The sequence below is a fragment of the Apium graveolens genome, chromosome 6, assembly GCF_009905375.1.
Source record: "Apium graveolens cultivar Ventura chromosome 6, ASM990537v1, whole genome shotgun sequence".
NCBI classification, from domain to species: Eukaryota; Viridiplantae; Streptophyta; class Magnoliopsida; order Apiales; family Apiaceae; genus Apium; species Apium graveolens.
In genome coordinates, this window is record NC_133652.1 from 150,650,889 (window position 1) to 150,662,444 (window position 11,556).

Below are 11,556 nucleotides of genomic sequence, written 5' to 3' on the forward strand. Positions count from 1 at the left end.
ACCCAGAGGCCCATGTTAAATTTTTTTATTAGGGTAAGGTTCAAAATTTAGCAAAACAGAGGTGCTGCGTGAGACTACTTCTATACCAAAGATGAGCTTACTATATCTATTCATAAAGCACAGGTTCATATTGATCTTTTAATAATTCAATTTGTTCCTAGATTATATACTCTTTTAGTCTAAATTATTTTTGAGCAGGAAAATGTTTCTGGGGAGTATCTAAATCTTTTACCTTTGTTATTTTTTTGGTTAAGGTTTCCTCGGAGGGATTCTCCTTGACAGAAACTGCACAAGCTAAACTCTGGTCAAAATTTTATTGGCCAGTTTAGCAAAATGATTTTGTTGTGCTTGAAGAACCTCATCTCTAAAGTGCTAAAGGTTTGAGCTATGCATATTCTACACCAGATTCTGAAATCAATTGAAGTTTCAACTACCTATAACTATAAGCTATATTAGTGCATTATGTATCTATATATGTAATTCTGTAGGTTTATCGCAATAACCATGCAAGTGATGTCGCCTTTGTTAGTATGTAGGCCTAGACTACGACCATTACATGCATGCAGAAAAAGAAATATGATGACATAAACAATATAAGACATGCTGAATGATGATTGTGAAAGACTGTTTGCAGGTTGAGGTTTGTGAACTACTGCAAGCTTTCTATATGAAGGGGTCTTTTATCTTTTGATACATGATGTGTAAGGGGGGATGGTGACTAATTATTGGGTTATGATTTGACCATATATTATAGCAGTAACTTAGCTCTGCCATGTTTGCAGTCTCTTTGTTTTTAACTAGCTTTGGTGTGAAGGGAGAGCTAGAGGTAGACAAAAATGTTTCTCTGATCACATTATAGATATATATTGCACAGCCACTAGTTCGTACAATATCAAATACATGCAAAGCCTTCTGTTCAATGACCTCCATCAGCTGTTGCTCTGTCTTCCCTTGAAATCCATCTAGCTACATAGATAGCTAGACTTCCTACTATTGCATATTTTCATTTTTTCATAATGCATGCCTTTTTGTCCAGATGCCCTGCACAGGGAATGGTACCATACCAGTTGCTTATTAGTACAATTTGGGTCTTATGAAACTACCTTTTTGTTAATACTAACTCAAACTAATAACAGTTGTTTCTTGCATGAAAATGTGGCATGTAAAAAATAAGTTAAAATTAGTTTGAAGAAAAGAAATGCAACAGGGAGTGTAAACTGGAATACAAAGGTTTCTTATGATCTTGACAACTGGAATCATGTTGATCGCTTCCATTCAATGATCAGGTAATACGGTTTTGTTGATATTTGTGTTATTACTAATCGTTATATGTCAGCGATAGTCAATTAAGACGTGTTATATGTCAGGGATTAGTCAATTAAGACAACTGGAATCATGTCTTGAATGCAGGTGGCAGCAAAGATGTGGAGATTCTTCTGTATACCGTGGTTATAAAAACTGACTTGATACCTTTTGGAATTGGAATAGTAGGTGCAGTGTCTATTTCATACACCCCACACCTTAGTTCTATTCACGTTTCTGTGTGCCTGTAAATTTAAATTATATTTAACTGAAAATAACCAATGTTTTTTTAACTATTTTGAATAAGCATCAACAGCTTTTTAGTCCTTTTTATGTGCAATTGGTATATATATTAAATTATATTTTTTGATTAACTGTAGTGTTCCTCCACTGAAAATGGCACCCAGACCGAGAATGATACATCGAACATGACAGTGAGTCTGCAAATGGTATATATGTGATTGCATATTATGTGGAACATTTCTGTTAAATAACCATATTGGTGTCTCGATACCATGGCGATATGGTGTGTCAATATAATTTAAATGGAACTTGATCGGATATATTCATAGTGAATGAGGAAATTGGACTGTTATAGTGTTACTGAGAAACAAGAAAAATGGTACACCCTTGCTGCTAACTGTTTTATTTAAAGCTATCTCAAACAGAATTAGCCCTAGTAATATGAACCTTGTCGGTAATAATTACGAGTTATTCAGGATATGGTTGTTAATGCAATTTTAATGTATATATATCCCTTTGTTTCCATTTTAAAATATCTCTTGCTAGTCTGTACTTGAATTCATATTTTTTTTATGTTGTTGCAGAATAAGAAGATAAACCGTGATGATTTTGTGAAAAGACTGAGGATTATTGTTGGAGATGCATTACTGAGGTTAGCAATTCTAAAGTATTTAAGCATATTCACTGGAGATGCATTGCTGGAGATCCATTGCTGGCTTTCAGATTTGGCAATGTTTAAAGTGAGTTCTAAGAGACACATAGGGCATGTATATCCTACCGGCCACTGTACGGTTACGGCGCTTGTTTACTTATTTATTTATTTTAGCGTGAAACCTAATTTTTTTAGGGTATCCATTTGAGTAATAAAATATTCAATGTAAAATGCTCTTTATTTTGATGATGATAATAGACGGACTATGTATTTAAGCATGCATTCAAATCCTATTATTTCCTTAGTCTACCTGATTGCAAGATCCATATATTTGATGTATGCTAGTTACAAAAGCAATTGGACATCACTTTTAAAGAAGAAAAGTTGATGCCAAAAAAGTTAATGTACATCATTTTAAGGTAAAAAAATTGATATCAAAGAAATCCAGGTTCAAGTCTAAATGAAACATAGAAATCACTTTGTTTAAGATAAAATTGATGTCTATGTGACAGTATACACATCACTTTTAACCAAAAAATACTGATGTCAAACAACACAATGTACATCAGTTTCAGACAAACAACTGTTGTCAAAGACTAACATATTCAAATCTAAATGAAACATAGACATCACTTTATTCAAGAAAATACTGATGTTTATATGCTAAAATAGACATCACCTTTCAGTGAAGAATCAAATGTTTAATACACCATTTTACATCACCCATATGAAAATTTTTGATGTCTTTGTGACAAAAAACATAGCTCATTATATGTTTAATCTGTTTTAATAGGTGTTATTTAGTTATTAAATAATTTATTTATAACATTTTTTTAAAAAAAAATACATGGACATCAGTTTTTTAACCAAAATCGATGTCTAAGCTTGCATAGACATCGGGTATCCACCGATGTCTAGAATAGACATCACCGACATCAACATCGGTTGGTTAACAGCATAGACATCGACCAAAAACCGATGTCTATGGACTTTTTTCTTGTAGTGATGAGGTACGCTAGATAGTAGGGAGACCATTAAACTTAATTTTAGGGTAGGAGCTCTGAATATAGGAACTTTCACTGGAAAGTTTTTGGGACTAATATGTTATTATATATAAGAAACTAAGTGTAAGGGTGCTCAGACAAAGAAAATCAATGAATTCAAATTGTGATATTCACGGGTTGTGAACACTAGGAATGGTTTTGGTATAATGTTAAGTACACAACTGAAGAAAAATATGATATATTTGAATAGATATAATGATAAGATCAGTGATGATTATATGAGTAGGGAATGCAGAGGTTGTTAAGGTCATAGGTACTTATGCTCCACATGTTCATTTGGGTGATGCGGAGGAAAAGCACTTTTGGCTAAGATTATTTAGATAATTTAGTTTGTATAATACATATTGATCAATTTTATATATGGGGTGACTTTAATGGTCATATTTATCAGCAATCTAATGGTTATGTTGGTATCCATGATTATGTTGGTATCGACGGGGATTTAAGATATGGTACACGAAATGAGGGTGGATATACACTTTAGGAATTTGCAGTAGTCCATGAATTAGTGATTGTTAACTCTTCGAATCTGAATAATAGATAATCTTTTAGTTACATTTTAGAGTGGGAGTGTAATAATCAAATAGATTCTCTTCTTACGAGACGAAGCAAAAAGAATTACAAAAATTGTAAAGTGTTTCTAGGTGAGATATATGCTACACAATATTATTTGTTGGTAATGAATTTATACATGAGAAGGATAGCAGAAGGTAATCAATAGGTAACACCGCGAATTTTATGGGAAAATGAAAGTACAAATTTTTAATTAGAGGTTGATGATGGATGATGATATTATATTATGGTATAACTACTTTTGACAAATATTTAATGAGACAAACACAGATAACCAAAATTTAAGAAGGGACGAAATTCATCATCTTATTTATAATTTTACAACCTCATATGAGCAAAAGAAATTGGGCGACCCTTACATAAATGGGTAAATGTAAAACTCCAAGCCCAGACCAATACCTATAGGGGCTATGGTTGTGGATTAGGAGAGTGAACGGTAGTTGTACGATTATTCAACTAATTCTTAGGACCATTAAGATATCACATAAATGGAGGCCTAGTATGATTGTTTCAATATAAGAATAGGGGGATGCTCAGAATTGTAGAAACTATCATGATCTTAAACTTCTACATCATACCATGAAATTATGGGACATAGTGATTTAACTAGGATATGAAGATATGTTGAAGTGTCTGAAAATTCATTTGATTTCATGTCATAGAGGTTGACAATGGAGGCCAACTATCTTCCTAGACAATTAGGAGATACATAGAGAACATAGTCGAGACCTGCATATGGTATTTATAAATTTGGAAAAAGCTTGTAATAGCCAAGTTTGGAGGATAAATTTGTATCAAGAATTTATGTTTGGGTGATACAAGAGATGTATTCTCAAGTAATGATTTTCGTCTCATGTGGGTAACACTCAATATTTTCTGGTCAAGACAAGACTTTACCAAGTATTATCGTTAACTCCAATTTTTCACAACAATAATGAATGTACTAACTAGGGGAATCCAAAATGTTGTATGATGGTGTATACTTTTTTACGAATGATATAGTTATAACTAATAAGACACAAACTATTTTTAGTGAAAAGTTAGAAAAATGGAAAGTAACATTGGAGACGTGTGACTTGTGCTTTAATCGTTCCAAAATTAAATATTTATGATATAGTTATAGCAATGAACTAGATAAAGATGGGTTAGATGTTAGAATTTGAGAATAATTACTAGTTCCAAAAAAAGTTTAAGTATTTAAGAACACGCTTAAATTTATAAAATGTGCCTTTTACTAAAGTTGTTGTAAAGGTTTCTAGTGTCAAACCAATGATCAACACTAGGAGCAACTCTTTAACATCATTCTTTAACCTTTTTTGTTGATCACTGATAACACTTGTATTACGCCTGACTCAAGATTAACTTCACTAGTTCGACCGAAATTACAACCTAATTCCATAAACTCATTTATGTTTTTACGAACTATTATCCTACCTCCCACTTAAATTACCTTCAACACTTTTCCTTACGATCACTCTTTTTTGATAGGGTTATATGTCCAACATAACCAATTTTATAGTTTTCATCTTCACTAGATGATGACAATGATCTAAGATTTTTGGATTCATAATCAAACTCATCACTCAAACATTTACTAGAACAGTTCATGACAAAGGACAAAGTTTTTCTTAAAATTTTTAAAGTGTTTTCGTATATTTCAAGTTCATCATCACTCTTCATATCAACAGGATCTAAACTAACAGTGTCATAATTATCAAATTTCCTATTTTTCAGTTCCTTAAGATAACTTCGAGTTTCAACTTGCCACAGCATCATCATCAACATTAACATCATCTTTTGTACAACGATTCTCTTCGTTCACAACTTTGTCAAATCTATTAGTCATTCTGTCTATTCTAGGGTTTGTGGTTGATGAATTAATTCATTGAGGTTGAAATGGCCAACAATAAATTAACCATATTAAAATATTATAAAATTTACACAACTTTACTAACTCTTTCGCTGAAGTATCATCATACACTCGCCAAGTTTCCTTTTAGATGTATGACTAATCACACTTATAAATATATCAGGGAAGATGAATCATGTTCATATTTAATTATAAATTGATCAAATCATGAAATTATAGTAAATCACAGTTAAAGTTAAATTTTACATCAAATTTCCAGCTAATTAATTAGGAGTAGACTGGAAATCATCATGTTAATGGATATAAAGTGTGGTAGACTCGCTGAAAATATAAAAACAAAATCTATCTATCTATTCTATATTATAATAGGAGAACATGGTGGTAAAACTCGTGAGATTTTTTATTCTTATTGAAATTACTATTTTACCCTGTATGTGTTATTCATTGGAAATTTTTTATTCTCATTAAAATTACTATTTTACCCCTATATTATTTATTGGAAAAAATGTTTTTCTAGGGAATCGAACCTATGATTAGGATTGCTTTGCAAGAGCTCTAACCACTATTGTAATATACGTGAATTATATATACGAATAATAATAATAATAATAATAATAATAATAATAAGTTTTGGGATTAGATTTTGCATATGTGGTTAAATATCTTTGCTAAAGAGAAAAGAAAAAAAAAGAATTAATTTTGTTAATCATTAAAATTATAGTTTTAATAATGATAGGATATTTAAAACTATATAAAGGAATATATGTTATGATGTCTGGACAAACACAGGGGAACTAATTACAAGAAACCCCTAGAAATAGAAATAGGTGGCTGCATGGGGTGAAGAAAACCGGGGAGACCCAGAGGCGACCAAATTTATATTTTAGGTTGTGGTTCACTCTTTTTCTATACGTTCTCAATAACTGGGGTACATAGTAGGCTAGTATTATAATTTATTATAACCATTCTTTTGTATGTTAGTTAGGCATATAGTTTTCATGAATTGTTATAAAATATTATGAATTGTAATTTGTAATATTTAGGTATTAAAAATTGAACAGGATCTGGGAACTAGTACAAATTATGATAATATTTTTTTAACTCAAAATATGTTATTACATGTGTGTTTATGTCTCTAGAACATTAAAGTCAAAGCTTGTGCTAAAATTTAATTTTATTAGTATTAATATGTTATTATGTGCATGAAGGACCTCATATCTTTTATTATTTTATATTATATATGTTTGATTTTGGATTTAGAATTTTATTGTCGTTTGATTTTGATTTACTGGTGTCAAAGCATAGTGCAAGAAGATGTCACAGCATGTGTGTACATGTATACTAATCTATTATATGATTATATATATGCCATTTTTGTAATACATTTATTACAATATTAATATCTAATTCTACAGTATTTTGATTAATTGTTGCCGACAGTTAGTTATATAAGTTGGATTATTAAATCAATTGGATTCTATAATTCAGCATGAGTTGACTTTGATCATTAACATATAAATGTTTATATTTAATAAATTAATATTTTTAATAACTTGTTTTACTGATGCAAACACACACTTAGCTGCACACATACTTGGTCTTATAATACTTAATATCTAGATTATGTCCATTATAATGATTAGTATCTTATTTAAAATTAGTATGTGCATCGGTTAATTTGATAATTTTGGACAAAGATTACAAAATCTGCAATTAACCAACTTGTCTAGATTATATAGGCTAGTTTATTTAATTAAGTAGATATAGATAATGTGTTTTTGTTCATGTCAAAATAATAATTTTATTAATGATAAAGTTAATATCCTTATTTACAGATTTATTAGGCCATGTCAGGTCAAGTTAATTTAGTATTTAAAAGAAGTATAAATTGAATGTGTATTAATAGTAAATTATAAAGTTGTTATTAGATCAGGAGCAGGAGAATTAGCGGATCAATTGCGGATATGGTTAGTGATTTTAGTTGCGATTTTATGGTACGAATTATATCTCTTTTTATTCAGCGTTACTCCTGCCTTGATTCACTATATTTGTTTTGTTTTATTCTCAAATTCGTTGGCTCTTTTATTAACGGTTCAACTGTTTTGAATCTTTTAAACTATTTCAAAATCTGTTTTCAAAATTCTAAAATAGTCCCCTGCTTTTTTTAAAAAATACAAATCTCAAATAGCTCTTTCGAAATATTTGAGCACTTCTTTCAATTTGTTTCGAATCTCAAATTTGATTTGTTCTGGAATGCTTTGTTATGTTTTAGTATATTTGAATATTTATTTCCGTGATTCTAGAAATTGTTCATTTTACAAACCTGTTTAGAATATATGATATATCCATATAAGTAATTTTTAAAATTGTGCAATTATTTTATTTGAACCCTTATCGGTATAGGGTATACCGAGTTAACCAGCAGTGGGGTACTACAGCCATGTCATTGCGGTATCAGTGATATGACACTTCAGTGACAGTGTGATTGGTCACGACGTATCCTTCTGTTAGCTCATGGGAGGAGCTTGTGGCCATTTGATATTTGTTCAGGATACGTGGGTGCACCCGGATTTTGATTTGTGATTTGATTTTACGGTGACGTTGTATATGCAGTACATGTTATTCGTTCCGTTGCATACATTACGGTACCCTATGATGTATGTATTTATATCTGTTCTGATCTCGGTATGAAATATCCTTACCCCTTGTTGCTTCAGCTATACTTCTTTTTAAAATTATTATTTTATTATAAATCGTGAAATATCTCTATCTGTTTTCCTATTTTATAAACTATACTCCAAATCCGTACTAGGCGTTTGACTCATGTCGTATTCTTTTTCTGGCAGGTACTTAGGTGAATTTGGGATTGTGTGATGGAGAGTTACCCTTCATTAATGTCTAGCTTTACTTACACATCATTACTTGTTTGGGGATTTTAAATTGATCGTATGTCTTGGTTTTAAATTGTTTTAGAAATTTATTAAACTTACTTAATTATTATTAAACGGATTTTAGTGCTCTGCATACAGGTTTATGGATTATACAAAATATCTCTTTCTATTTTAGGAAGGGGGTGTTACAACTACGGTACTTAAATCATATGTGTTGTTAATCAAACACATATTATGTATGCTTGTGTGTCTTTAAACGAATAAAATATTTCGTATTCGAATTATTGAGAGTTAAGACTTATTAATAACGTATAATAATCTTTTCTTTTACATTTTCTACTTTGTATCAGATTAATATATAATATTTTTTAATTAACATATATTTAATATTTCGTTAAATACACATGATATGAAGCAGGGTTAATCAAATTGAAATCAAGAATTATACACTTACGATAGAATATATACAAAAGTTCAATAGACATATTTTATCCCATTATTGACAATATATATTTAATTTAAATTAATTAATATATATATATAAATACACTAAATTATATTATTTGATCAGATCATTCTATAATATTTATAGAAATATAATCATATTAATCATGACAAATGTCTTAGAATTACTTCATAAAATTCTAAAAAGATTTATAAATTTAAATAAATAGTTATGTCAATTGTGTCGAATTTATAAAAGTAATTTTGGAAAATAAATAAATATTATTATTGAATTAGTTTATGGAGAAATATTGAAATCATTTGTTAGGTAATGAATACAATAAAGAGGAGGGGTGAATGTGTTTTAGATTATTTTTAAGCTTTTTGAACTGTTATGGATGGTGAACAAAGTAATCTAACTGTAGAGATAATATGTTTTAACAGGAATAATAAAAGGGAAAAATATCAAACTCATCACTCATTTCATCCAAATGTATCAAATAAGTCATTACTTTCCATTTTGACTCAATTTGATTACTAATTTGAAAATTTGCAGCAAGTTAGTTATTAAAAAGTTAAAATCTTGTATCGATTTAGTTATTGGCAGATGATTTATTTGATAGAAATTGTTAAATTAGTGATCAATTTGAGTCAAACTGGAAAGTAATGATATACTTGATATATTTGAATAAAAAGATTGATCAACATGATATTTTTCCCAATAATAAAACATGCACATGAACACACTATCTTTCAAAACTCACTTAATTTTATATTAAAATCAAGTAAGTCTTGCAACAAATTTTTGGGTTCTTTGTTGTTAAAGAACTCAGCTTCTCTTTGAGAGTTACAAGATTTTCTAGATCTAACTTGTTACCTCTAAACAAAACATCCACTGTTTACTTTATAGAACAGTAAATACTGGTTTCACACAGCATGCAATATCATGTACTAAACCCTACTTTAAGTTAACTAAAAATTTCTATTTCTGGCTTAGTGTATCTTTTGCAAATCGTGCATGTCTGTGACTTTGCCTTGTCAGTTAATCTTGGCCTTTGATCTTGTACTGTTCAAACTGTTTTTTGTAGACTTTTCAAATCAGTGATTGATTTGTTTTTTGATTGATAATCTCAGATATTTAACTGATCTGCATTCTGTACTTGATTTTTACATCGAGATCTCCCATTTGTAATTTAGAGAACTCGATATCTCGATAAGTATAACGGCTTATCGAGATCTCTTATTACTCTATAGTTATATTGACTTATCGAAGTCTCTCAGTTCTCTATAAGAGAATTAGGCTTGTCGAGGTCTCCAGTCTTCATGTCTTCATTTTGACTTATCAATATCTCTGAGTTCTCTAGTGAAGAAATGACCTGTCGATATCTCAGAGATCTCTAGTGATAATTTGACTTATCGATATCTCAGAGATCTCTAGTGATATTTTGACTTATCGATATCTCAGAGATCTCCAGTGATATTTTGACTTGTCGATATCTCCAATCTTCATGTCTTCATTTTAGCTTGTCGATATCTCTGAGACTTCTCTATAAGCCTTTCTTGACTTCTCGATAAGTCAATTTGGAGTTCTCGAATGACTTCTCTCTGTGACTTAATCTGTGACTTGTAGATTTCTTGACTTAGAATGTTTTTCCCAAAACAGATTTATTCAACTCCAAGCTTCTTCACATTGTCTCCAAGGCATGATCTTCATGATCTTCTTCCAGAGTTTATTCTTAGGCTTGGGCCCGTTTACAGAAAAATACTCCACTCTAATCTATTTACACTTTTACAGACTTAAGTGATACAATACAAAATGCAAACTTAGATTATCGTACAACTTACTTAGGGTTGTCAATTTGACTTAGTCTTGTTATAGCACAGGCATGTCTTGTACAACAATCTCCCCCAATTTGTGAGAAGATTACTTATCACAAATTCATGCCTGGTAACAAGACTAACCCCAAGCTATAATGAACTATGAAGACTTTACATACAACTTGACAGAAATACATCATTTAACATTGAGTGGTTATAGATGTTTTAACAAGTGCATTCATTACGTAAAGTCCTCATAGCCTGGCTCTTTTCTAGTGAGATCCTTAAAAGTTACTAACACTTTCATTTCTTCTAAAATTTCAGTTCCTCTTAAAGCTTCCACAAGCTTGAGCCAGTAATCTAATGAATAACCATTTAAGTAACCATCTCTAACTCTGGAGTATCTGCCAACCTTTATGTTCCAAAAATGTTCATCTTTGGAAAGTCTGCCCATCCCTTTTGCTTTAAGCTCATTTGATCTTTTCTCAATTTTTTCAAATTCTCCTGGATACTTCCTATCTCTTTCTTCCTTTTCATCCTTTGCCCTTGCAATTTTATCATCCCTTTCTTTCACCCATACACAACATACAGCTTTCCAAAACCTTGTGATTATATCCTTATCCTTCATTAAACTGATTACTCTATTGAATCCTGTGGTTGAAAGTGTGTCCCTTTGGTTACCGCCAAGTAAAGTGAAAG

General features: G+C 30.5%; 1 long non-coding RNA gene across 1 annotated transcript; it reads left to right on the top strand.

Annotated features, from left to right (window-relative positions):
- Positions 1 to 1,395: 1,395 nt before the first annotated feature.
- On the top strand, positions 1,396 to 2,200 carry LOC141666557 (uncharacterized). Its single transcript, XR_012552276.1, has 3 exons — positions 1,396 to 1,491; positions 1,683 to 1,751; positions 2,130 to 2,200. It is a non-coding gene; the product is annotated as an uncharacterized LOC141666557 (long non-coding RNA).
- Positions 2,201 to 11,556: the final 9,356 nt, after the last annotated feature.